Source organism: Salvelinus sp. IW2-2015, unplaced genomic scaffold (assembly GCF_002910315.2).
Source record: "Salvelinus sp. IW2-2015 unplaced genomic scaffold, ASM291031v2 Un_scaffold1903, whole genome shotgun sequence".
NCBI lineage: Eukaryota > Metazoa > Chordata > Actinopteri > Salmoniformes > Salmonidae > Salvelinus > Salvelinus sp. IW2-2015.
Window position 1 is genome coordinate 211,193 of NW_019943264.1, and position 18,944 is coordinate 230,136.

Below are 18,944 nucleotides of genomic sequence, written 5' to 3' on the forward strand. Positions count from 1 at the left end.
AGCAACATTCTCACCCGGGGGATTTACCGTACATGAATTCCGATGACGTGTATATAGATACCGGCTGCGCCTAATCTAAGTATCCCATAGGGATGTTGCTTGTCGAGTGTCTTAACTCTGACTCACGAGTCACAGTTCCTGATGAAAGCTCATCATAATCAGGGACGAGTAAACTTACTTCAGAGCATGAGGCCACAAGAACAGATCCCTAATCAACCCATCAATTGGAGACAATGAAGAAGATTAACATGTTACAGACTATTTGGGCCAGACGCCAGACAATGAGATCCATAGTGCTCTTTATCTATATTTATCGACAATTCACCGAGGAATGAACCTAAGCCTAGTGAGCTATGTCGGACTCACAACAGTGCCAAAAGAGTTATCACTGAGCAGCAACATAGAACACATCACATCTGTGTCTAATGGTCTGACATACCTAAAAAATAAGCCGCCCCCCTCCTCCTCTCTATAAACCACACACACACACAACACACACACCCACTACACACACACACATGCTTGCCGCTTGATAATAACCCCACCAACACACTGTCTACTTGCCCCACACCCCCTGCCCCGTTGCCCCCGTCCCCCCAAAACCCCAGCATATTCAAGCAAAGCGCGTCCCTTACCTTGTGCATGGCCAACCCTCCATACTCTCCACGATTCTGCCCAGGGGTGTGTATCAGCGCCTCAGAGAGGGAACGAGGGAGTGAGGGAAAGCAGAGAGAGAAAAGAGAGAGGGATAGTGGAGAGGTTGAGAGCGGGAGAGAGGGAGGGAGGGAGAGGGAAAGAAGAGGCCATGGTTTACTCTTCTATTCAAGGAAACCGTCATTGGTTCAGGGCCACAGTGTGCTGTTTGTTGACGAGTTGAACCATAAACTGTGGTGTTGGGGCTTTCCCTCCGCCTCTGCATGAGACCTCATCGTAGCTCTTGTATATACCATACCTTTTATAAGCATTGGACAGGTTTAAGCCTCCATAGTATTAATTGTTTCTGGTGAAATATACATTTTAGTTTGGCTCTCTATAAATCCTTTTACTTTCTATGCTACCTTTCCCTGTGATCATGTGATTATGTGACGTTGTGTATTTTTGTTCATTTTTCGTAAATTCCTAAAATAGAACTAAATTCAACTGAATTTGAATATAATAATAAGCATAATCATAATAATAATCATCATAATAATAATAATAATAGAACATATTTCATAGGTGCAGGCACATGCAGAGGCATATAGACCCATCCGTGTTGTCTGTGTGCCATGTGTCATAATCCTGCCCCTCAGTAGGATGTTCTGAAAGGATTTATCAATCTCGTCTCAGATGACTGATTGTGKAAATACATGTATTTTTAGGCACCTTTTTCTCTGTGAGTACATGTAGAATTGAGGTCAGAACACAAACACATACACCCAGAGTACGACACATAGCCTTCATAACAGATCAGCCAGTAAATTCCCCAGGCCAAATGATTGTGACATGTTGTTTGGAGGAAGTGCATTTAATTGAAGGGAGGGGTGCTGTTGGATGGTTCTTATGAAACTGGCCAAAATGTCACCTTTTCACAATTTCAACGCAAAAAACATACCAGCATAAACTCCTGAGAAGTTCCTCAATGGTGTATTCAACATGTCAAGTATCGCATCTGAATAAGAGTTTATTCAAGAAGACAAATGTTGAAAATACATGACAATACAATAATAGCGTATCTATTTAGYTCTCTCTCTCTCTTTGTCATCCTCTCTGTATTATAATGATAAAGAACTTACATTGACATTCCTTCTAGACTTCTCTCTATCCTGTAGCAGGACATAGATAATCAGTTAATAGACAGACTCAGCTTTACAACACTCATAGGGCCCCATGCGATGTATCCTGTCTAATATGGAGAGTCCTTCCGTGCTGTCAGTCAGGCCTGAGTCTATAGCTAGCATATGTGTATTAGTCCATATGGACTCGGGTATACGATATCCTCTCACAGCATTGACTATCAGTTATCATTATCTGGTAGACCTCAGCTCTAGATTTATCCTCACTCAAAATGATTCACTCAATAGTCTTATGTGATTATTATTATGTGATTATTTTTTGATGATGGCCCTATTATTACTGTAGGCTCATAGTCTCAGTGTAATTATGGAAAACTATTATTACTGTAGGCTCATAGTCTCAGAGTAATTATTGGAAAACTATTATTACTGTAGGCTCATAGTCTCAGAGTAATTATGGAAAACTATTATTACTGTAGGCTCATAGTCTCAGAGTAATTATGGAAAACTGGAATAAGGTGATTTTTCTTATTCATAGCATCAACTGTTGGTCACTGGCTAGAGAACAATCATATTGCTGGTATTAAAATAAATAGTATAGCTAATTGCAAATTGATCACGCTGCATAGAACTTTGATTATTGGTAGTTGACTGTCATGCTAATCAAAATAATTGTTGGTAATTTTTTGTTGACCATTAGGCTGTCATGTATGAATATAGTTTGATGATATGTAGCTTATAAACCTAACCTACGAGGTCACTGAATTGCTTCTAATTTGACGCCTTACTTCAAGAATTTCCAATTGTCTAATAGGCATCAACTGAGTCTTGCATTTGCGTTGGTCGCTTGGTTTGGTTGACTTGACTGTGATTTGGTCCGTTTCTAGCTTTGATGGCTCGAGTTTCCTAGCTGTCAAACTGTTGCCATGGAATTGACTTCTCGCCTTTGCGGTGCTGACCAATAGTAACCGGGTTATTTATCGCGCGAGGACGGCCCATTGAGCACCAGAAGAGGGGTACAGGCTAACCTCAAGAGAGGGGAAGGGAGATCTGAGGACCATCTTTAGAGTGGACAGCGGCAGTCCAGCAAATTGACATGTTCTGGCTCGTGTTGTCATGGAGTTTTAGAATAAGATTTTTAAGAGAAAACCCATGCCTGGCTTTTTTAATTCATAAAAGCATTTGCAGAATTGAATTAGTTTTTTTTTTTATTATTTAATGAATAGTCTGAATCTCAGGTGTTGTTGTTTGTGTGATTTAAGTGAATACATTAATGATTTGCTTAATTAATTATTATTATTACGATATTATCATAATCATTATTTAGTTTTATTTGTATTTCTTATTTTATTGTTAATATTAATTATTTACATAATGAATTCGTTAAATATTCAAGTTCATTTCCAAAATGCAGATATAATTATTCTAATTTGATTCACTCTGGACGAGTGATCACATTTCAGAGACAGCATGTCACTTCTAAATAATCCTAGTGAATTCCGTATCAGATGTGTATCGGTGGAGAAGATACAACCTCTATTGTTCTCCTTAACAATAGCCAGTAGCCTCTCTCTCTCTCTCTCTCTCTCTCTCTCTCTCTCTCTCTCTCTCTCTCTCTCTCTCTCTCTCTCTCTCTCTCTCTCTCTCTGCCTGGTCTTTTTTCTCTCTCTCTCTCTCTTTCTCTCTCTCTGTGGGTGTGTGTACGTCAAGAAGACAGGGACAAAGAGATGCAGGTGCGTCACCAGATGAATTTTTTTTCTTATTATCACCTTCATATTTCTGTAAAATAACACGGGACTTGTGAATTATTGTGCTAAGGTATAAGTGGTTTTGATAAGGTTTGTGTTTGGTATGTGGAGGTATATGGGAGAGGCCCTTTTGAGTCCATAGATAGATTTTATAGGAGAAGGACACTCCTGCGCGCGTGTCTATTAAACAACAATGAATAGCTCGCGCATGGCGAGGACCACGGGCCAAGTGGGAGGGGCACAAGGGCGAGGGAGATTGAATGGAAGTAGGGATGGAGGGGGAGACAGAGGTGTGGTGTGTGTGTGTGTGTGTGTGTGTGTGTGTGTGTGTGTGGTGTGTGTGGTAGTGTGGTGTGTGTGTGTGTGTGTGTGTGTGTGTGTGTGTGTGTGTTGTGTGTGTGTGTGTGTGTGTGTGTGTGTGTGTGTGTGTGTGTTTGTGTGGTGTGTGTGTGTGTGTGTGTGTGTGTGTTGTGTGGAGGCGAGGTGACCGGGTGTATGAGTTACAGTTAGTGTAGATTTCCTTCACCAGATCGACCCGTTCGCGCGTCGCTGTTCTGCAAGTCACTTTTCACCAAGCACCCCTTTTAAACCCGGGAACACCGTGCACGTTGCTCGCGCGTCTGGCCCCATTAAAGACTTTACAATCTCTTCCATTGATTTCCTCTTATCAAATAAAGAGAATGGCACCGCGTGCGTGGCCACCCCCTCCATACACCTCCTTAACCCCTCTCGCGCACCCCTCCCCAAGTCCGGAGAAGCAAGCAGCTGTGATTCCATGTAAATTTAACATGATTGACATCTCGTGATTCTAACTCCCCTCTCTTCTCTCCCTAAAATCATATCGCATATTATTAATCGACAGTTTATGCAATAAACGAGCGTGTTGGGTTGTTTTCGTCTCAGCTGGTAACGATGCCACCCAGCTATGCAGTGTATACATAGCCCCTAATTTGATTTAGCATTTTTGATTAATGCCTGATGAAAGGCCGTCTAGAACCGGCTGATTATTGTGATGTGACGCTGAAATGTGATATTGGCTGGAATTGCTAGTTGACCCTTTAAATGTATCCYTAATAAGTGTTGTCGCTTTGATTGCGCACTAGTCTAATTGTTGTCATCAGGGTTTGTACTATAATTTCCCATCTTGAATTAGGCTACTCTGAGTAGCCACAACATTGATATAAACTTTGTTTTTAATCCCTATAGCTCTCTTTTTGTCTTTTCTCTTTCCCATCTATTTTTTCCTCTACTTTAAAGAGAGCGGAAGAGTGGGCTGATATCGGCCTCATGTTGCGTATGGATTTTCGTTTATATAATCGATCGAAATGTCCCAATACATTGATTCTGGGCTCAGTGTTTTACAAACAAGCGTTTATGGGTCTCGATTTTATGTTGGGAATGATTCCAGCGTGACACGAGCCACAGATAAGCCGGAAGTTCTTCACAGGTGATCTAAATACAAACAAATAAACATATGTTGTTTTGCTGTGAAATATCAAAACTGAAGGGGACAAATAAAATAAGAGAAATAGGACAGATAATAGGTACAAAAGCATTGTCCACCTCTCCTGCAGATGAAATACTAGTGGAAAAACACAAAGCAGTTCCTTCCTCTGAAATTCTCCTTGAATTATATGCCATCACTGTGTGATTGCGGAATATTAAATTAAAGTTGGATAAATCCGCGTGGAGGGGAGGCTGCGTCCAATGCGCAACTCATTTCCTCTATTCTGTAGTGGCATCACTTCGCTCCCCTCTTTTCAATGACAATGTGCCAAATCTAGGCATTTTCGAAACAGAATCCATATGCTATAAGCGGATCGCTACTGAGCGTAAGAGAGTAAGAGAAAGAAGAAAAGCGGAATGCTATTTTACCAAAGGTACATGRACTTTTTATTTATCTTCTGCTGCTGCGTGAGTTTGTGCTTTTGGGAATTTAAAGGAAGTTTGAAACATATTGTGTTTTTATGGATGCGAGTTGTCTGGTTTAGGGTCTATGCCATTAAAACGTCGAGAAGGTTTAGGTTGGGTTTCTGTGGGGGAAAAGTTCATTTGTAGCGGATTTTCTACATTTTTCTGTGTTTGAATGGAAGGAGACAACATTTGAGATTTCTCTGTGGAGTTATGTATGTGCATAATGTGTATTGTAAATTATGGGAATATTATTTGTTTCTCTCGGCAAACGTGTTTTGCAAGTGAAACCATATGAAAGAAGTTGCATATTATTTCCATTTTGAATTAATTAATTTGCATCGTAAGCCTTTGTTTTATTCAAATTCACTGTGCCACGCAATATTCAAATATGAAATTTACTACGTGATTTCTGATAGGCCTGTGTAATTAATTTCTGACAATTTTGATGCACATGATTTTACCATAAATGCCATTATTTTTTGGCGATATTTTTCTATTGATAGTTATGGATTTTGATAAAATAAAACTTTATTTGTAATAAATATCACCCTCTTGTTTCCGTTGCTTACAGAAGATGCATGTGTACTGTTGCGTCTCTGACTGTTGTGAGATGTGTTTGGCACTTTGCTGTGAATGTAGATTGTTCTGGGTCTGTGTGTAGGGAGATGAGCCATTGTGTTGGGTAGAGGGTTTTCCAGTGGGTCTGTGTGTTTTGAGGAGAGGGTCAAACGGACCCCAGAGGGCGCCGGCGCTTTGGACTGAAACCATCTGATTTGAGACCAGGGAGAACCCCCAACCAACCTGCCTCCTAGTCCCTTATGGCAGGACAGTCCCGGTACCGCTACCGGGGAATAAACATGTCTCAAAGCAGTGGAACACAACGACCCAGAGAGAAAGATTCAGGAATTTGATCATATAAAACTTAGTTTGCAAAATAATTGTTATATTGTTGTAATAACCACTCACAAAAAGCAATGCAGAAGTAGTTATATTTTTCTTCTTCTTCGTTTGAAAATTAAACACATGCAAATGGTCATTCTGATAAAAGCTCAATTGGTATAAGGTCCTTTTATCATTTAACCTGAGGACACACACACATACACACTGACTTTACAGATAAGAATCTATTATTAATTGGGGATGCAGCGATATGGCAATGGGGCGAAATATTAGTTAAGGCAGTCTTTTGTCAAGCAGCCCCCGGAGAAAGAGCATCGTATGCGGGGAGAGTGGGAGGGAGGCGACCCGGGATTTAAAAATGCATGAGGCTAAGATAAGCAGTATCAGTCCCTTAAATCCGTCTTACTTTCTCATTTCCCCCGTGAAAATAAATGAAAAGACAAGCGAAAGTATGCAATATGGACAAGTCCCTCGCAGTCGCCTAAGAGCTATGGCTGCTAAAAGTGTAATAGTCCAGTCTGGCCTCCAGCCAGCGTCTACTCTATATCCCCCCAAAAAAGCGACCACTTGAAAAACAAAATCAATCAATAGTTACAAAGTCCTCCATCCATGCGAAATAAAACCGTCAACGGTAAAGATTCAAAACAACCTTTAGTCCATTGCACCAGGTTTTGCAATTTAGGCTACTATAGCCTAAAGATTCTCTGAGAACAGAAATGCTCCGTCCGTTGCTTCTTGCTCCATGCTGTTTGTCCAACCAGGCAGCGGCTTGTCTGGCTTCTCCTACCGCTGAGTGAGTCGCCTCTCAAGGGAGAAGAGCTTGGAATCCCTGGAGGACGCCAGAGCCACAGCCTCGGATCAGCGTAAAAAAGCGACGCCTCGGTTGAACACCTTTAACCCGGGTCACAGCCCCCAGTAGTCCGGGTTCCAACAACCCTGGGTCGGGCTTGGTTCGGGCTGGGTCCGGGTGGGTCCTATTCAGTTGTAGGCTACTACAGTAGGAAGTAGCTGACTGCCAACAGCCTTATCGTACGATCCCAAGCCCCGGCTCAGTCAATTCACCCCCTTCGATTTTTTTCATGAAGGAGAACCGATCTCCTGATTCCTTTCACGATTAACACCGTGTAAGGTCTCTCTCGACAGCGACTATTAAGAGACAGAAAAGGTTAAATAAAAAGAGTTAGGGTGGATGGGAATAGAGCAATGGGCCTACTACGGACGTACGCAACTTATGAATACATACATGTATTTATTTGAATGGTTTGTTTGATTTAATGGTTCTAACATTATCTGAAGAGCTCCGCTTGGTTCTGCTAGGCCCATTGTCATCTTATGTGGACTTGGAGTTTGTAAGATGTTGATGACTTTGATGCACATGTAGGCTATTTGCAGTTTTTATTTTCTATAGGTGATGCATGTATAGGCTATGCTCTCCACTCATCACGAGAGATATGTTTTACCATCATCACAAACACATTATACACATTTTCAACCCATATCTTCTGAAGGCTGGTTCTTTGTTTGTAATGTAGGCGCATGCATTAGTCTACTATTTAACATAAATACTGATATATATATATATATGTTCGTGACATCCATTGACGCGTATCTGTGTTCTTCTTCGGCCTCTATAATAAGTCAAATACATGCTACAGTATTCAACCTTTTACATCATCTTTAGAAACACTGATGGAATAACGTCATTTAGTTTTACGTATAATCTTAATTCATTGATTTTGCATCAAATTATGAGGTTGGGATCTAATTGATATTAAAATAAATATCACACTTTCGGTTAAGGCCGGTGTGTTCCTCCTCTGTATATTGTATATAGGCCTAAAGCATGCTGTCTTTTGCTTTTCATAGCCAGACGTATCCTTTATTGTTTTGTCATAGTTTTACATCTATGTAATAAACATGTCGATGTTGTTTTCAATATATTGACAACATACCCTTGTTTACATATGGTGCTCCATCAGTTTAAACATGTACAACACAGTTAAACACACTAAATTATTATCTATCTGTAACAAGCGTCTACTGATGCCCTTCAATTTGTGCATCGCTCAAGATTAAATGTAGGTTATTTAATCCACTAGATCAAATATGATCCTATTTTCATTCAAATCAGGACACCAAAATAAGCAAACACATCCCTATATTTGGAATATACACTGACATTKTGAAATCTTTAACATAATGTCATATTCTATATGAACCTTGCAATGTGTAGGGTGGAATACAGCAGGCTATTATTCTTCATCTGCGGACCTTTATTAATTCTACCCTATTTGGTTAAGAGGAAATGGCTCTTTATTGTTCTGCATGTCGTTGGACCGGGCGGTAAAACGTAAAGATTTCCCCCTGTTAAGATCACTTTGGTCTATCTGACGCGTTCCGTCCTACGGGCTTTGCTTAAGACAGGGGCTCAGCCCGTCATTTGCAATGTGGAGACTGTTGATCAGGTCGCTAATTACACCTCTCTCCCTCTCTCTCTTTCTCTCTTTCCCTCCCTCCCTCTCTCATTCGCCCTCTCTCTTCCATTCCCAGAGTGCATATCGGGAATAGACACACAAAGACATGCGCACTCAACTTAATCAGCCATTTTTTTAAACAGGGCTAAAACGATAATAATTAGCAGAATAAAGACATATCGGATTTTCATTTCCCTTCCGCCGTTTCTCTACCCCTCCACAACCGAAATTGCGAGGCTGCAGTCGACACATCTTTCACCGATCGGACCCAAAGGATAGCTTTCACACCGCCTGTCATTTGTATATTTTTTCCAATAAAGTTGGGAGGATTATCAATTTTTCCCGTTTTTCAATTTTTGTGTTATCATATTTCGCAACCATTGGATGTGACTGTTTTCAAACCAAAAGCAAGAGACGTAGGGGAGCGAACTGCGGGGCGAAGAAAGTAAGTTTTTTTCTCTATAACTTTTATTGAGTAGGCTAGTTGGTGTTAAATTTAGGTCAAGTATCGATTATCTTTCTTAGTGGATCCCGCAGAATAGCACTCCGCGCATAACAGCTGTTTTCATGCGGTATGTTTTTGTGAGTGGCTTTGCCTTGGAAAACATCGCCTATCGAGGTGTTTGTGGAAGTCCTGCTTTGGTTTTACTAGCAAAGAACTGTCAGGGGGCAGACGAACGCCTTTACGTGAGTATCAGTGCTACCTCCGCCAAATCTGCGCTCAAAGTTTACTAGGGTTTGTCTGATTTTGATCGTATGCCATACGGTCAGTCCAATACACCGTAAAACAAATCGTTACACGACACCACGTATTTCCCCGGTGTGGTATGGTTAATTACGGCGCTAGACTAAACGTCGCGAGGTCCGATCTCTCGTGGTCTTCTAGGCTAGGCTACTTTACTTTTTTCTCCCTGTTTTCCGTGAAAGTGTTCTGTTTGGTTCCAGTGCTGGACCACTTGTAAAAGCTCGAACTGACGGTTCGGCAGTTAGGCTACATTGTATCCATTCATATATTTTCTGACAATGTCGAGCTCTTCCTCACGTTATTGTTACATGTAACACCCACGGTGCATTCTTAASTGACACGAAGAGCAACACGATTTCCACGTTTAGCCTATATATTGTTTCTTGTTTAGAAACATGCATTAATGTATTTTTAGACGATAATATGCATATCAATGTATAACGGTCCTATAAATTCGTTGTTACCTGCTGCGTCTAAAGGAGTAGACAAGCACGGAGGCGTGGGTGGCTGTGTCGCCGAGAGAGGAGACCAGTCGTTTGGCTACTGATAGCACGCAGGTCCCCTGGAGCCAAAAACTCACGGTTCTTATTTCTCTTTGACAAAATATTAAAACAGGCACTGGGAAAAAGAGCATAAGAGGCCCAAACTCTTGAATATAGGTTCTGTTTTTGCTTTACTCCTGTCCTCTTGCCGAAACGTAAGATCCATTTTCTCTCCATTCGCTTTGGTGGGGTCATATTTTTTCTCCACATAATGAATTGTCCTTCCATTGCCAGTGATGAGGTTTTACCCCAGGCTTCGGTGGTGAGTTGTCGATGCATGGTGATTGTTTAGTGTAACTTGGGGAAGAGAGGAGAGTCGAGGAGAGGGGCTGTGGTGTTTTTTGCATGGTGGCTGGTTTGAGGTAGAATCTTGGCTGGGATTGGGACACGACAATGATAGGGACATCGATCGCTTGCACTGAGAGAGCAGAAAAAACACGGTGACACGAGAGGCAGTCTCAAACTCCGGTAGGCTATGCTACACTGTGTATGAGTGTGTATGTTTGCGTTCTCTGCTTGCCCTTTCACCGCACATCAGCAGTATGATATTATACTGGATTTAAACTACGGCTTTTTCTTCTTCGGCATATTAGGACGATTTTTAAATTTCTTTGTTTTTGCTTTGATTTAGGGAAAAATCATATGAGCTATTTTCTGATATTTATAGTTCTTTAGATAACTTTGGAAATAAATCCATACAATTGTTCTATTTTATGGAAATACGAGATTTTCCATGGATTGTTGGGCTAAAGCAACAATGAGGACTGCATAAATTATTTTTACCATTGTACAATTTAGAATATAATTATTTGGATAAAGTATTATATGAAATTATAATAATAATAAATATTATTAATATTAGACTGCTACAGTGGATTGGGACTATGATTGACATATTTTAGGGATATTTCCAACGAATGGCATTTAAAAATAAATATTGCCTCAAAGATTCTGAGAATGAAACTTGATATATTTGATACCTTTAAACATTCGTCTGAATACTGGTGATTTGGGAGCAATGGGTTCAATGCTAAGCTATATAACGACGAGGGCAGTGTAGTGTAGTTAATTTCATGTCTGCTACTAATGTTGTATTTCTGATCAACTATGGTAACACTCCATTTCATCTGTTAAAAACCCCACATTATGGAAAAAGATAGACAAATATAATTGCAGTTTCATCACTATTAATGATGTAATTGTCTCACAGAACATTGGCTACATCCTTCCTTCATCTCTCTCAGTCCCGTTCTTAAGGCAATGAAGTAGATGTTCAGTTTGTTTGGGGACTGTGCGTTTTTTTTATTATTTTTCTGTGATTATAAAGATTATAAAGATGGTTATTATTATTATATTAACAGTATAAGTGTGTGTGTGTGTGTGTGTTTGTGTGTGTGTGTGAAGCACATTAGCCTGGGTATAAAGCATGCATTAATAGGAGATTCAGGATGTGTTGGTGCTATACTGCCAGGTTGGGAGGACAATGGAAGAGAAAGAGAAACATCTTGTTCATTATTAAAAACCTGTACATCCGACTTCCTCGAGATGCTTACAGTAGGAAAAGGTAAAGGCAGAGGCAGGTTATAACAGCACATTAAGGTTATTAGTACTGTATAATAACATGTTTATCAGTGTGTATAAAACAGCAGGCAGGGATACAAGACAAGATACCTTCCTGGTTGTTCTGCTCGTGGCTTAAAGTTTCACTGTAGTCAACACACACAACATAGCTTTTTATTCTTCAGTTTATGATACATCATATTTCTCAGTAAAACACACATTTCACCATTACAGCCGTGACCGAGCTGCTACCAGAGAGAAAGGGAACAGAGGGAGGAAGACGGGATAAGAGAGGAGAGGGGCAGGGAGAGAGAGAGAAAGAGAGGTGAAACCCTCCTATAACTCTCCCGTGCAGACATATCCAGCAGGAAGATTGGCTCCAGCCTCTCTTAGGGGTCGACAATGTGTCATTTCCACCCAGCCTCATCGCCCTCTGTCTATCTGATATTAATGTGCAAATCAATATTTCAGGGATTAAATTTCCCTCCTTCATTTTTTATGGTTTCTACCTCAATAAGTCTCTCTTCTAATAGAGGGAGATCGGATGATTTAAAATCCTATGCTGCAGAGAGAGAGAGGAAGAGGGAGAGAGCCTTGCAACAAGCCTATCTTCCTGCATTTTAATGTGCTCTTCTGTAGATCCCTATAGGCCGTAGTAGGGAGGACAGTATCGCTGCTTAAAGACCACCAACAAGACTAAAGGTAGAAAGGGAATAAATATGAGTCCAGTTGAACACTTAGGCTGGCTGGTAATCGGTGAGTAGTGAGATCACTAAAGAGACTCCTTCACACACACACACACACACACACAACCAAACACACACACACACCACCACACACACACACACACCACACACACAACACACACAACACACCACACACACCCACACACACACACCCACACACATCACACACACACTTAGGTTATTTCAATCCCCATTACTGAAATGCCACGGTTGGTGAACAGAATATCTTTGTACACACCAGACAGCAGAATAGATTCTATTTTATTCTATTCTTGTCCTTTTGCAAATATAAAAAATTCACGAAGGAATGAATGTATCTGAGAGTAATTGTAAATGTGTTGTTTATATATGGTGTGTTGATGAATCGGAGGTACTTAATGGGCTAGCAGCAGTGAGCTGTATATTATACAGGCAGAGATTCTTACCATAGTCATACGCATCTCATTTCACGTCAAGAGAATGGACTGGACTCCTCTGCCCCTGCAGACCTTCATTACGAGACAGTACACCCAGGACTGTCTGTCTTGCTGTTTTCTCTCGTGTCTGACATTGGTGTGTGTTGTTGTTTGTGTGTGTATGTGGTGTTTTGTGTGTGTGTGTGTGTGTGTGTGTGTGGTTGTGTGTGTGTGTGTGTGTGTGTGGTGTGTGTGTGTATGTGTGTGTATGTGTGTGTATGTGTGTGTGTGTCTGGTGGTGTGTGTGTGATGTGTTGTGTGTGTGTGGTGGTTGTGTGGCTTGTGTTGCACGTTTATTTTCATCTTCCATTCCCCTACATCTGGTGTGTGTGGTGTCACACAGGCTGTGACTTTCATATACGTGCTAAGAGAGTAATAATTTATCATAAATGTTGCTTCATTGAAGTATGACCAGCCTAGATCGAAGGAGGATGGATAGAGAGAGTAGAGAGGTAGAGAGAGAAGAGAAGGCGTAGGGATTAGATAGCGAGAGGATAGAATATGAGAGAGGGATCAGATAGAGAGAGAGGGGGATGATAGAGAGAGAGGAAGGTTAGAGAGAGAGGGAAGGATTACAGAGAGCAGGAGGGCTTGATTAGAGAGAGAGATGAAGAAGAGAGAAGGGATAAGAGAGGAGAGTAGAGAGAGAGAGAGCAGGGATGGGATTAGGGATAGAGACAGGACAGAAGACAGCAGCGCCGACGGGACAGGACAGAACAGACAGGACAGACAGACAGAGAAAGACAGACAGACTGACAGACAGAAGATAGAGACAGATGGATAGAGAGAGGATAGATAGAGAGAAGATAGGTGGAGGATTAAGGGTAAGAGAGAGAGAGAGAGGGATAGGCAGTCAGAGGGATGGAGGGTAAAATGAGGAGAGCAGGGTAGGGATAGAGAGGGATAGGGGTACGATCGAGAGAGGGATAGGGATGAGAGGGCATTAGGGATAGATAGAGAGAGGGAATAGGGATATGAGGAGGGGATAGGTGGATAAGGATAAGAGAGAGGGAGATACGGGATGAGAGGGATAGGGATAGAGAGAGAGAGAGAGAGAGGGAGGGACAGAGGAGTGAGAAAGAGACAATAGGTCTGTAATCGTAGCAGCACTGTCGCTTGGCTTCCTCTAAGATTTACTGTCATTACGATGTGAAAGGCACAACCTCCCACATCCCGTTATTAAAACTAAAACTCTGATACTCTGCTTGTTCTGTTTTCTCCCTGTTCCATTTTCCTTCAGTCCTTCAATTCATTTTTCCCTCTTTAATTTCATTTGGGATGAGGTGTAGGCTAGTGTTGGTCAGTGATRTCTTTAATGGTTGTAATGCATACAGTTGACTGATGTTTGATATGAGGTAAGGTTAGAGATCCACATGGGTGTAATACCCTCCACACTGCTTCTCTCCCCATAATCACTCAGTGAAAAGCAAAACAACACACACAGCCATTTGTTTCACTCCGATTTTGAGTTCTTTTTTTACTCTGTTTTTAGAAGGAGTCAGTGTATTAAAGAGGACGCTCTCTTTCTGCTTCTTTCTCCAGAATCCGTATTATGGTGTTTGAGGAAATCTAAATATGAGAAATAAAATGGAATAAATGTGCACTATTTTATATGTTTTATATTTTTTATATTTTATATAAAACATGTGTGTTTATAACGAGGTGTTTTATGCTGCCAGACATGATGGTATGATGAGGAAAAATGAAGAACGTACACATCTACTGTACATTTATACACATACTGTTGTTAGAGAAGTGTGTCTGTTTGTGTGTGTTCCTGGTGTGAGAGATTGTGAAGCGTCAGTACTGTGGTTCCGGGGCCTAGAGGCCTGTAGGGGTAAAAGCCAAGAAGTCAGTCAGGAGCAGCCAAGCCTAATGTCTTAAAGAGGGGGCTTTCTGTGGCTACCCTGGGGCAGTACCGCTAACACACACACACGTCTCACACACACAGAGAAAGGGGTTAAAGACTTGGAATGGTTCAAGCCTCTCGTTGCTCCCGGGGGCAGCTGCTTGTGAATATGCACAAGTTTAGTGTAATTAGCAGCTAATTATATTAACATATGCAAATTGTCAGGCAGAGGGGGCTTGTACCGCCGGAGGGATGTGTGTGTGAGCAGTGTGTGTGTGAGGGAGGATCAGCAGTGAACATACAAGCGGCTCCATTGTACCGCCGTGGAACAGGCCAGTAATAATGGGCCTGGAGTCAGTCAGTCCACTCTGCCGTGGATACGCATAAGAGCCCATCTCATTTACGTCTGGCAGCGGTGTGGCGGCGTGGCCACATTTCATTAGTAGCCATGGAAACCTGGTTAATTGTGCTGACTAATGTCTAATGTCCCCTGGTTGGTTGGRCGGTTGGTTGGTGGGGCCCCACCCCTCCAACCCCCCTTTAAAAAGTATAATAGGAAAGAAAGAAAGAAAAAAAGAAAGAAAGAAAAGGAGAGAGACAGAGAGAGGGAGAGAGAGAGAAAGGGAGAGAGAGTGGGAGAGGGAGAGTGAGAGAAAGGGAGAGAGAGAGAAAGGGAGAGTGTGAAGGAGGTGGAGATAGACGAGTAGGGGAAAGGATGGGGAGGTGGGAAGGGAAGGAGGGGATAGGAAGACAAGAGAGAGGATGAGAGGGAGAGGGAGACAAGAGGAGAGAGAGTGGGGAAGAGAAATGGAGGAGAGTGGGAAGAGATGAGAGCAGAGGGAGAGAGGGAGGGAGAGAGGAAGCTGGGAGGGATAATGGAGAGAGACGTTAGGAAGAGAAGAGGGGAGAGGAAAGGGAGGGAGAGAGAATGGAGAGGAGGGAGGGAGAGGAAATGGAGAGAGAAGGGAGGGAGAAGATGCAGATGAGAGGGAGAGGGGGAGAGCAGAATGGAGAAGAAGAGAGAGAGGGAGGGCTAGAGAGGGAGGGAGGAGAGAACTGGGAGAGAGAAATGGAGAAGAGAGAGAGAGAGGAGGGGAGAGAGGAGGAGAATGGAGAGAGGAGGAGAGAGCAGAGAGGAGGAGAAGGAGAATGAAGAGAGATGACGAGAGGGAGAGAAGTTAGAGCGGAGGGAGGGGAGAGAGAATGGAGAGAGGAGAGGTGAGAGAGGGGTCGTGCTTGTTGGATTAAGTCTTCTCACAATTGAGTCCATGTTTACACACGTTTGCTTGTGATGGAATTTGCATATGCACACACTCCCTGGCAGCATCGCTTCCTATCTGCTGTGTGTTGCGTCTGTGGGTTGGACAGAAGTGGTGTGACAGCGTGTTGTTAAGCTTGCGGGCGGATGGTAGTGGGATGTGAATGTGTGTGTTTGGTATGGGCACGTGTGGTGTATCGGAGGGGATGAAAGCTAAAAATATGTGTATGATAGCTGTGTGGTGTGTGTGTGTGTGTGTGTGTGTGGTGTGTGTGCTGTGTGTGTTGGTGTGTGTGTGTGTGTGTGTGTGGTGTGTGGGTGTTTGTGTGTTGTGTGTGTGTGTGTGTGTGTTGTGGTGTGGTGTGTGTGTGTATCATATGTGCGTAATATTCAGTCACCGCACATTCTTTAATGTTGGGTTTTCTGTTTCTGATATAGTTGTCCAGGTTCAGACTTGGCCCAGGACAGTCAGAACAGACACGTCAGACAAGGATGTTTCCCTAGGACTTCTATAAACGAATTTTTGTAATCTCCCTTTACCCAGACCCTAGATTTTAAAAAACTTTCTGGTCTCAAACAGGACAAATGCCTTCTGCAAGCATTCTGTTGTTTGCTTAAGCCATAGTTGAAGAGAAAAAGAAGAGAGTGGATAGCGAAAGAGAGAGAGACATAGAGAGGAGAGAGAGTGGATCGAGTAGAGGAGAGAAGAGAGTAGAGAGAGAGAGAGAGAGAGAGAGAAGAGAGAGAGAAAGTGGAGAGAGAAGAAGAGAGAGAAGAGAGAGAGTGAAGAGAGAGAGAGAGAGCCGAGGGATGGAGAGAGAGAGAGAGAGTGGGGGGGGTAGGGCAGGGCGAGGGAGGGGAGGAGGAGAGGGAGGGAGGGAGGGAGGGAGGGAGGTGCTAGAAAATGTTAATGGGAGCTGTCATGTCGTTTATCCTGTTTTTTGACAGAAAGTAAACTGATAAAATTGGCCTGCCTTTTTAGAGCAGGAATGGAGGTTTATAACAGTGTGAAGCATAGGAAAAGGATTAGAATGGGTTTTTGCATATGCTGCCCTTGTGGTTGAATGGGGCATTGATGGTTGAATGGGGCATATTGAATGGTTGAAACTGAGTGACAGAGATGAAAGGAGATGAGCTCTCTCTTTCCCTCTTTCCATTCTCTTCGTTTACTCCCTCTTCTGGCCTACCCCTGCGGGTAGATCGTACATGTTTGTCTGAAGGGTAGGATGAACAACAAGGGGTCAGGCTCATATTTCCCGTTGTTGTGAGTTTGTGTGTGTGCTGTGTTGTGGTGTGTGTTGTGTGTGTGTGTGTTGTGTTTTGGTGTTTTGTGTGTGTGGTGTGTGTGTGTGTGTGTGGGTGTTGGTGTGTGTGGTGGTGTGTGTGGTTGTGTTGTGGTGTTGTGGTGTGTATAATTTATGATAATAGTTGTGGCAGGTAAAACTGTGCTCTGTAGCCTCCTATTTCAGAAAACCCAGTGTGAAGGAGCAGTGGGGAGGAGAAGACTGGAAACTGTATGTTCTAAAAGGAGTGGTGGCTGGTATGGATACTTAAAGCTACTTTTTCGTTTCAGATATTTATATGATTTTTCTTAATATTTCTTTGGAGAGAGTTTGTTTTTAAGGCTGAAGTATGTTGGTGCGTGTGTTTTGGATGACAGGTGTCTTGCATGCATATGCATAGTATTGTGTGTGGAAATGAACGAAGAGGAGGGTTACAGGGGGGCGTCGTGTGACTCGTGAAGTGACGCTGTGAGTTGCCATACGGAATCGATTTCGGACGCGGCCGAGAACGATGTCCTGGAAAATTCCATCTGGCGTGAATGATCGGTGGGTGCGAAACAAGAAGCACAAGGGTGTTTGGCCTGTTTTTTGTTTTTCTATGTTCGCCGGAATCTTTTCACCTTTCTCTGACTTTTACACATCTCCTGCTTTTTCTATGACTAATGGACGCACACGCACAGCACGCGCACCCCCACATTGGTGCAGGGCTGAGTGCGTGGGAGGAAAAGAGAGGCGCTCTCTTCTCTTCTTCTTCTTCTGTCTCTCTCTCTTTCTCTCTCTCTCTCTTCTCTCTCTCCGTTCTCTCTCTTTCCCACTACGCTTCTCATCTCTCTCTCTCTTCCCTTGCTCTCCTCTCACTCTTCTATCTCGCCTGCACAGGTTCTGTTCCTCTGTTCTGCTCCTTCTCTCGTCCTCTCTCTCTCTCCCTCTTTATCTCTCTCTCTCTCTCTCTCTTCACTCTTCGTTTTCTCTTCTCATCTCTCTCTTCCTTCTCCTCCTCTTCTCTTCTTTCTCTTCTCTCCTTTCTCCTTCTCTCTCCTCCCCCATTATTCCTCCTTCTTCTCTCCTCTCCTCTCTCTCTCATCTCGCCTCTCTCATCTCTTCTCTCTCTCTCCTCTCTCCTCTCTCTCTCTTACAAAACACAACAACACAACAAAAAAAAAAAAAATTATACTGTTCTAAATGACCCCCCCCCTACTCGTCATCTCTCTATCGATACAGGTCTGCGGTTCCAATAGTCTTGTCCTTATCCTCTCTATTCTCTCCTCATCTCTCTCCTATGCTCTCCTTCTATCCTCTCTCCTCTCTCTTCTCTCTTCTTTATCTGTCTCTCTCTCTCTCTATCTCACTTTCTCGTCTCTCTCTTCTCTCTTTGTCTCCTTAATTCTTCTCTCTCTCCCTCTCGCTCGTTCGTCTATCCCTTCTCCTCTTGCTCTCGTCTTCTCTCTCTCTCTCCCTCTCTCTCTCTCTCGTCTCCTCTTTCTCATCCTCTCTCTTCTTCCTCTCTCTCTCTCTCTATCTTTCTCTTCTTCCCGTCGAGTCGTGATGTCTATCCCGCCTACTCTCGTCCGACTGCTCTCTCTCGTCTCCTCTTTCATCTCTCTCTCTCTCTCTCTCTCTCTCTCTGGTTCTCCGCCTCTCGTGCTCTCTCTCCCCTCTCTTCTCTCTCTCTTCTGCTCTCGTCTCTCTCGGTCC

At 42.8% G+C, this 18,944-nt stretch overlaps 1 protein-coding gene across 2 annotated transcripts in view; it reads left to right on the forward strand.

Moving 5' to 3' along the window:
• Positions 1-4,476: 4,476 nt before the first annotated feature.
• The window catches only part of LOC112072369 (zinc finger homeobox protein 4-like), a 46,144-nt gene continuing 31,676 nt past the window's right edge, over positions 4,477-18,944 (forward strand). Inside the window, exon 1 of one of the 2 annotated variants that reach the window (XM_024139781.2) lies at positions 4,477-5,403. The gene's annotated coding sequence lies outside the window, so the exon portion shown is untranslated. Of the gene's footprint in view, positions 5,404-8,916; positions 9,257-18,944 lie in introns of those variants that run through there. The other variant, XM_024139780.2, reaches the window with a different exon arrangement.